The following is a 9,225-nucleotide window of genomic DNA, read 5'->3' on the forward strand; positions in this document are numbered from 1 at the left end:
GTGGAGAAAGTTTCAAATGGATTACAAATGCTATATTCTTGTCACTAAGCATTCCTCAACTATCAGTGCAATGGCAAATTTAACAAAACAAACCAGCCAACTGTTTTCAAGTATAAGAAAAGGAAAGGGGAAACCATCCCAATAACTTGAGCATAACATGTCCAGGTAGGAAAATGCAGGTCCCTTCAAAATAATCTCCCCTATGTTCCAGATATTCAACAGTTGATCTAAGAAACACAAAGTCTTACTATTCTGTGTCTCAGTTCTTTAAGACTTTGAGAAACAAAAGAACCCCAAAGAAGTTTAAGAAATCAATAAATGGTTGCATCCAAAATATAGATAATATATCAGATATTGTAGTAGGGGACTAGCAATCCAGGTTTTCCCAGACTGAAAAGTCCACATCTTGATAACTCTCTCAATCTCTCAATCTTGGGCAAACCAAGACAGTCACCTTGAGCATAGGTCATAAGATATGTTCCATGGTCATAGAATAGCAGCACTAGAAGGGTCTGGGGAAACTACAGAGTCTAGCTTTATTTTACAGATGGAAAGTCAGATTCTAGGTATGAGCTAATGACATCCCCACAGGTGCAGTGCTTACCATGAGGAGCATTTCAGGCGACACATGAACTCCACTCTTCTAATTCCAGATTTCAAAATGTCATACAGGATGAAGAATGTTGTAGTAGAAAAAAAGCCTGGCTGTTATACCAGATTACTTGGGCTTCTATTCTGTGACTCTGGACAAGTGATCTGACCTTTAAGCTCCAGTATTTTTCACTGAATATTGGTATTATTAGCATTGAATGACAGGGAGCAAATAAAGTGTTGAGCTCCGTGCCTAGCACATAAAAAACATGAAATAAATATTTGTTATTATTATTGATAGTTTTCATCTATTTCTCCTCTTTACTTTCCTCATTATTAATATAATCCTTATTATTATTATTTGCTACTTACAGCAAGGAGGCACAACCTAGCATAATAAGACCCTTCCTTGGATTTTCACTAAAATCATGTGGACTTTAAGAACATCAAAGAATGGTGTTTCACACTTGGAATTTTCTTAAAATAAGTCATTGAAATTGTGTCACTGAGCTGAACAATTTACAGACCCATTTTGAAAAGATGTCTCTTTGACTATGAAAAATGCATGCAAATTTCTTTAGTAATTCAGCTTCAGCGTACTCCACTAGGTTCTTCTAAACGGCTCTTTTCAAAATGCTCGATCTTTACTACTCTCTACATCTTGAGCCATTTTCTATAGAGGCCTAACTATTAAGAACACTCACCAAAGGATGGCCATCCTGAAATAAAGAGGAAGTATATTTAAGATGATTACATATTCAAATGATACAGCAACAGGGTTTGCAGAACAAAGTTTAGATTGAGAAGTAATACTTCATAAATATACCCAGGATTCAGAAGATTAGGGCCTCTTTCTTTCCTTTCTTTCTTTCTTTCTTTCTTTCTTTCTTTCTTTCTTTCTTTCTTTCTTTCTCTCTCTTTTTCCCCTCCTCCTCCTCCTCCTTCTTTTTCTTTCATCTTCTTCTTCTTTTTTTTTTTTTGACAGGGTCTTGTTCTGTCATCCAGCACCCAGGCTGGAGTGCAGTGGTATTATAGAAGCTCACTGCACCCTTGTACTTCTGGACTCAAATAATCCTCCCACCTCAGCCTCCTGAGTAGCTGGGAGTACAGGTGTGTTCCACTACACCTGGCTAATTTATTTATCTATTTTGTAGAGACAGAGTATTCCTATGTTGTCCAAACTGGTCTCGAACTCCTGGGCTCAAGCGATCCTCCCGCCTCAGCCTCCCAAAGTGCTGGGATTATAGGCATGAGCCACCATGCCTGGCCTAGCCCTGCTTTGGAATCCAAGAGAGCAAAATCCAGAATTTCTCTTTCTTTCATTCCACTTTTATAGTTCAATATTTTCATTTGTTAAAAATGTAAGTCACTTTCATACTCAGGAATGTACAAAATGATAAGTTCAACAGAATTTTAGAAAACAAAAACAGTACAAGTACCTCTGAAGACTAACAGCACTCTTTCTTGGATGTGCATCAAATAGAGATGTGATTTGTGGAGCAAAGTACAGCATTTTACCCTTAATTTCATGGATACTTTCCTAGTTTGACTTATACCCTAGATTGTTTCATATTTGCCTTTTCTAAGCTTCTCAATGAAATGGCCTCCAAAAGTAGAAAAACTCACAGCTCTGGAGAAAATATCTACTTACAGCATGGATAGACCAGACTGAGAAACAGTTTGTGTGTAAGCAGGGTAATTTTTAAAGGGAAAAATTACTGTTCCTAGAACTTCCTAACTTTAGAAACAAGATTTCAGAGTAATACACACCAAATGAAACTTAATCTTCACCCTACACCTGAAAAATGTATATTTATATATTTATGGATTTTAAAATATGTCTCTAGGTAACTTTTAAAAAGAAACATAATGTAATCAGATGCATTGTCCATTGTCAGAGCACAAGTCCTTGTCATTCTATTAATTTCTGGGTCATGCGTGAGGCCAGCACATTGCAAAGACATCCTTATTATAAAAAAAAAAAAGGAAAAGAAAAAAGAAGGAAGGTGAAAATGGTAGACTGAGTGGCATTTAGTTTGTTATCTAGGTAAATATCAAGTTCACTGCCTGTTCCCCTTCATGCTCCTGAGTCTCAATATAGATATATATGTATATGCTGGGGTATGACTCTGTAGGGTGTGTGTGTGTGTGTGTGTGTGTGTGTGTGTGTGCATGTGTGTTGGGAGAGAAGGGCTAGGAAGGGAACCAGAGACCTAAGGAGTCAAATTAATTTGTTTATAGGTAAATAAGATCGCTTCCCCTTCACTTTCTATATCACAACATTATCTGATCTCTCATAAGAATGAAGTAAACTGGATTGCTGGCAAGGTGGCCGAATAGGAACAGCTCCGGCCTGCAGCTCCCAGTGAGATTGTTGCAGAAGGTAGGTGATTTCTGCATTTCCAACTGAGGTACCCAGTTCATCTCACTGGGACTTGTTGGACTGTGGGTACAGCCCACGGAGGGCAAGCCAAAGCAGGGTGAGGGATATCATCTCACCTGGGAAGCACAGGGGGTCAGGGAAAGCAGGGTGGGGGAAGCACAGGGGGTCACGGAATTTTCTCCCCTACTCAAGGGAAGTCATAAGGGACTGAGCCTGAGAAACCATGCACTTCAGCTCAGATACTACGCTTTTCCCATGGTCTTTGCAACCTGCAGACCAGGAAATTCCCTCCGGTGCCTACCCCACCAGGGCCCTGGGTTTCAAGCACAAAACTCAGCAGCTGTTCGGGCAGACACCGAACTAGCTGCAGGAGTATTTTGTTTTGGTTTGGTTTTTTTGTTTGTTTGTTTTGTTTTGTTTTGTTTTTTTCCATACCCCAGTTGTGTCTGGAATGCCAGGGAGACAGAACGGTTCACTCCCCTGGAAAGGGGGCTGAAGCCAGGGAGCCAAGTGGTCTGGCTTGGTGGGTCCCACCCCCACTGAGCCCAGCAAACTAAGATCCACTGGCTTGAAATTCTCGCTGCTAGCACAGCAGCACTCTAAGAGTGACCTGGGACACTGGTGCTTGGTGGGAGGAGGGGCGTCCACCATTGCTGAGGCTTCAGTATGCGGTTTTATCCTCACAGTGTAAACAAGGCTGCCAGGAAGCTCAAACTGGGTGGAGCCCACTGCAACTCAGCAATGCCACTGTGATCAGACTGCCAGATTTCTACTCTCTGGGCAAGGTATCTCTGAAAAAAAGGCAGCAGCCCCAGTCAGGGACTTATAGATAAAACCCCCATCTCCCTGGGACAGAGTACCTTGTGGAAGGGGCAGCTGTGGGTGCAGCTTCAGCAGACTTAAACGTCCCTTCCCGACGGCTCTGAAGAGAGTAGCAGACCTCCCAGCACAGCTTTCGAGCTCTACTAATGGTCAGATTGCCTCCTCAAGTGGGTCCCTGACCTCCGTGTATCCTGACTGCGAGACACCTCCCACTAGGTGCAGACAGACACCTCATACAGGAGAGCTCTGGCTGGCATCTGGCTGGTGCCCCTCTGGGATGAAGCTTCCAAAGGGAAGAACAGGCATCAATATTTCCTGTCCGGCAGCTTTTGCTGGTGATACGCAGGCAAACAGGGTCTGGAGTGGACCTCCAGCAAACTCCAGCAGACCTGCAGCAGAGGGGCCTGAGTGTTAGAAGGAAAACTAACAAACAGGAATAGCGTGTCCTCTCAGAGACCCCATCTGACGGTCACAAACATCAAAGACCAAAGGTAGATAAATCCACAGAGATGGGGAGAAGCCAGCGCAAAAATGCTGAAAATTCCAAAAACCAGAATGTGTCTTCTCCTTCAAAGGATCACAACTCCTCACCAGCAAGGAAACAAAACTGGACAGAGGGTGAGTTTGACAAATTGACAGAAGTAGGCTTCAGAAGGTGGGTAATAACAAATTCCTCCGAGCTAAAAGAGCATGTTCTAAACCAATGCAAGGAAGCTAATAATCTTGAAAAAACGTTAGACAAATTGCTAACTAGGATAACCAGTTTAGAGAAGAACATAAATGATCGAATGGAGCTGAAAAACACAGCACGAGAACTTCGTGAAGCATACACAAATATCAATAGCTGAATCAATCAAGTGGAAGAAAGGATATCGGAGATTGAAGATCAACTTAATAAATAAATAAACCGAGAAGATGAAATTAGAGAGAAAAAGAATAAAAAGGAACGAACAAAGCCTCCAAGAAATATGGGACTATGTGAAAAGACCAAATCTACGTCTGATTGGTGTACTGAAAGTGATGGGGAGAATGGAACCCAGTTGGAAAACACTCTTCAGTATGATATCCAGGAGAACTTCCCCAACCTAGCAAGACAGGCCAACATTCAAATTCAGGAAATACAGAGAACACCACAAAGATACTCTTCAAGAAGAGCAATCCCAAGACATATAATCCTCAGATTCACCAAGTTTGAAATGAAGGAAAAAATGTTAAGGGCAGCCAGAAAGAAAGGCCGGATTACCCACAAAGGGAAGACCATCAGACTAACAGCAGATCTCTCTGCAGAAACCCTACAAGCCAGAAGAGAGTGGGGGCCAATATTCAACATTCTTAAAGAAAATAATTTTCAACCCAGAATTTCATATCCAGCCAAACTAAGCTTCATAAGTGAAGGAGAAATAAAATCCGTGACAGACAAGCAAATGCTGAGAGATTTTGTCACCACCAGGCCTGCCTTACAAGAGTTCCTGAAGGAAGCACTAAACATGGAAAGCAACAACCGGTACCAGCCACTGCAAAAACATGCCAAATTGTAAAGACCATCGACACTATGAAGAAACTGTATCAACTAATGGGCAAAATAACCAGCTAGCATCATAATGATAGGATCAAATTCATACATAACAATATTAAACTTCAATGTAAATGGGTTAAATGCCCCAATTAAAAGACACAGACTGGCAAATTGGATAAAGACTCAAGATGCATCAGTGTGCTGTATTCAGGAGACCCATTTCATGGGCAAAGACACAATAGGCTCAAAATAAAGGGATGGAGGAATATTTACTAAGCAATTGGAAAGCAAAAAGAAAAGCAGGAATTACAATCCTAATGTCTGATAAAACAGAGTTTAAACCAATAAAGATCAAAAGAGACAAAGAAGGGCATTACATAATGGTAAAGGGATCAATGCAACAAGAAGAGCTAACTATCCTAAATGTATATACAACCAATACAGGAGTGCCCAGATTCATAAAGCAAGTTCTCAGAGACCTAAAAAGAGACTTAGACTCCCACACAATAATAGTGGGAGACTTTAACACCCCACTGTCAATATTAGATAGAATGACGAGACAGAAAATTAACGAGGATACTCAGGACTTGAACTCAGCTCTGGACCAAGCAGTCCTAATAGACATCTACAGAACTCTCCACCCCAAATCAACAGAATATACATTCTTGTCAGTACCACATTGCACTCATTCTAAAATTGACCACATAATCGGAAGTAACACACTCCTTAGCAAATGTAAAAGAACGAAAATCATAAAAAACAGTCTCTCAGACCACAGTGCAATCAAATTAGAACTCGGGATGAAGAAACTTACTCAAAACCGCAAAACTACATGGAAATTGAACAACCTGCTCCTGAATGACTACGGGGTAAATAACAAAATGAAGGCAGAAATAAAGATGTTCTTTGAAACCAATGAGAACAAAGACACAACGTACCAGAATCTCTGGGACACGTTTAAAGTAGTGAGTAGAGGGAAATTTATAGCACTAAATGCCCACAAGAGAAAGCAGGAAAGATCTAAAATTGACCCCCTAACATCACAATTAAAAGAACTAGAGAAGCAAGAGCAAACACATTCAAAAGCTAGCAGAAGGCAAGAAATAACTAAGATCAGAGCAGAACTGAAGGAGATAGAGACATGAAAAACCCTTCGAAAAAGTCAATGAATCTAGGACTGGTTTTTTGAAAAAATCAACAAAATAGATAGACTGCTAGCCAGAATAACAAAGAAGAAAAGAGAGAAAAATCAAATAGACACAATAAAAAATGATATAGGGGATATCGCCACTGATCCCACAGAAATACAAACTACCATCAGATAATACTATAAACACCTCTATGCAAATAAACTAGAAAGTCTAGAAGAAATGGATTAATTCCTAGACACATACACCCTCCCAAGTCTAAACCAGGAAGAAGTCAAATCCCTGAATAGACCAATAACAAGTTCTGAAATTGAGGCAGAAATTAATAGCCTACCAACCAAAAAAAGTCCAGGACCAAAGAGATTCACAGCTGAATTCTACCAGAGGTACAAAGAGGAGCTGGTACCATTCCTGCTGAAACTAATCCAAACAAGAGAAAAAGAGGGAATCCTCCCTAACTCATTTTATGAGGCCAGCATCATCCTGATATCAAAATGAGGCAGAGGCGCAACAATAAAAGAAAATTTCAGGCCAATATCCCTGATGAACATCGATGCGAAAATCCTCAATAAAATACTAGCAAACCGAATCCAGCAGCCCATCAGAAAGCATATCCACCATAACCAAAACAGATATATAGACCAATGGAACAGAACAGAGGCCTCAGAAATAACACAAGACATCTACTACCATCTGATCTTTGACAAACCTGACAAAAACAAGAAATGGGGAAAGGATTCCCTATTTAATAAATGGTGCTGGAAAAACTGGTTAGGCACATGTAGAAAGCTGAAACTGGATCCCTTCCTTACACCTTATACAAAAATTAACTTGAGATGGATTAAAGACTTAAGTGTAAGACCTAAAACCATAAAACCCTAGAAGAAAACCTGGGCAGTACCATTCAGGACATAGGCATGGGAAAAGACTACATGACTAAAACACAAAAAGCATGGCAACAAAAGCCAAAATTGACAAATGAGATCTCATTAAACTAAAGAGCGTCTGCACAGCAAAAGAAACTATCATCAGAGTGAACAGGCAACCTACAGAATGGGAGAAAATATTTGCAATCTATCATCTATCTGACAAGGGCTAATATCAAGAATCTACAAAGAACATAAACAAATTTACAAGAAAAAACAAACAATCCCATCAAAAATTGGGTGAAGGATATGAACAGGCACTTCTCAAAAGATGACGTTTATGCAGCCAACACACACATAAAAAAATGCTCATCATACTGGTCATCAGAGAAATGCAACTCAAAACCACAATGAGATACCATCTCATGCCAGTTAGGATGGCAATCATTAAAAAGTCAAGAAACAACAGATGCTGGAGAGGATGTGGAGAAATAGGAATGCTTTTACACTGTTGGTGGGAGTGATTGAATAAATTATTTCAATCATTGTGGAAGACAGTGTGGCGATTCCTCAAGGGTCTAGAATTAGAAATACCATTTGACCCAGTGATCCCATTACTGGGTATATACCCAAAGAATTATAAATCGTGCTACTATAAAGACACATGCACATGTATGTTTTTTGAAGCCCTATTCACAATAGCAAAGACTTGGAACCAACCCAAATGTTCATCAATGATAGACTGCATTAAGAAAATGTGGCACATATACACCATGGAATACTATGCAGCCATAAAAAAGGATGAGGTCATGTCCTTTGCAGGGACATGGATGAAGCTGGAAACCATCATTCTCAGCAAACTATCACAAGGACAGAAAACCAAACTCCACATGTTGTTACTCATAAGTGGGAATTGAACAATGAGAACCCATGGACACAGGGCAGGGAACATCACACACTGGGTCCTGTCAGGGGGTGGGGGGGCTGGGGGAGGGGTAGCATTAGGAGAAATACCTAATGTAAATGACGAGTTGATGGGTGCAGCAAACAAACATGGCACATGTATACTTATGTAAGAAACCTGCACATTGTGCACATGTACCCTAGAACATAAAGTATAATTTTAAAAAAATCCACTACAATCAAGTCGGCTTCATACCTGGGATGCAAGGCTGGTTCAACATACGCAAATCAATAAATGTAATCCATCACATAAAGAGAACCAGTGATAAAAACCACACGATTATCTCAATAGATACAGAAAAGCCCTTTGACAAAATTCAATACCCATTCTTGCTAAAAACTCTCAATAAACTGGGTATCAATGGAACGTATCTCAAGATAATAACAGCTATTTATGACAACCCCACTGCCAATATTATACTGAATGGGCAGAAACTGGATGCATTCCCTTTGAAAACCGGCACAAGACAAGGAGGATGCCCTCTCTCACCACTCCTATTCAACATAGTATTGCAAGTTCTGGCCAGGGCAATCAGGCAAGAGAAAGAAATAAAATGTATTCAAATAGGAAAAGAGGAAGTCAAATTGTCTCTGCAGATGACATGATTGTAGACTTAGAAAACTCCATCGTTTCAGCCCAAATCTCCTTAAGCTGAGAAGCAACTTCAGCAAAATCTCAGGATACAAAATCAGTGTGCAAAAATAACAAACACATACCAATAACAGACAAATAGAGAGCCAATGAGTGAACTCCCATTCACAATTGCTACTAAGAGAATAAAATACCTAGGAATACAACTTACAAGGGATGTGAAGGATCTCTTCAAGGAGAACTACAAACCACTGCTCAATGAAATAAGAGAGGACACAAACAAATGGAAAAACATTCCATGCCAATGGGTAGAAAGAATCAATATCATGAAAATGGCCATACTG

The sequence above is a fragment of the Pan troglodytes genome, chromosome 4 (assembly GCF_028858775.2).
Source record: "Pan troglodytes isolate AG18354 chromosome 4, NHGRI_mPanTro3-v2.0_pri, whole genome shotgun sequence".
Classification (NCBI taxonomy): domain Eukaryota; kingdom Metazoa; phylum Chordata; class Mammalia; order Primates; family Hominidae; genus Pan; species Pan troglodytes.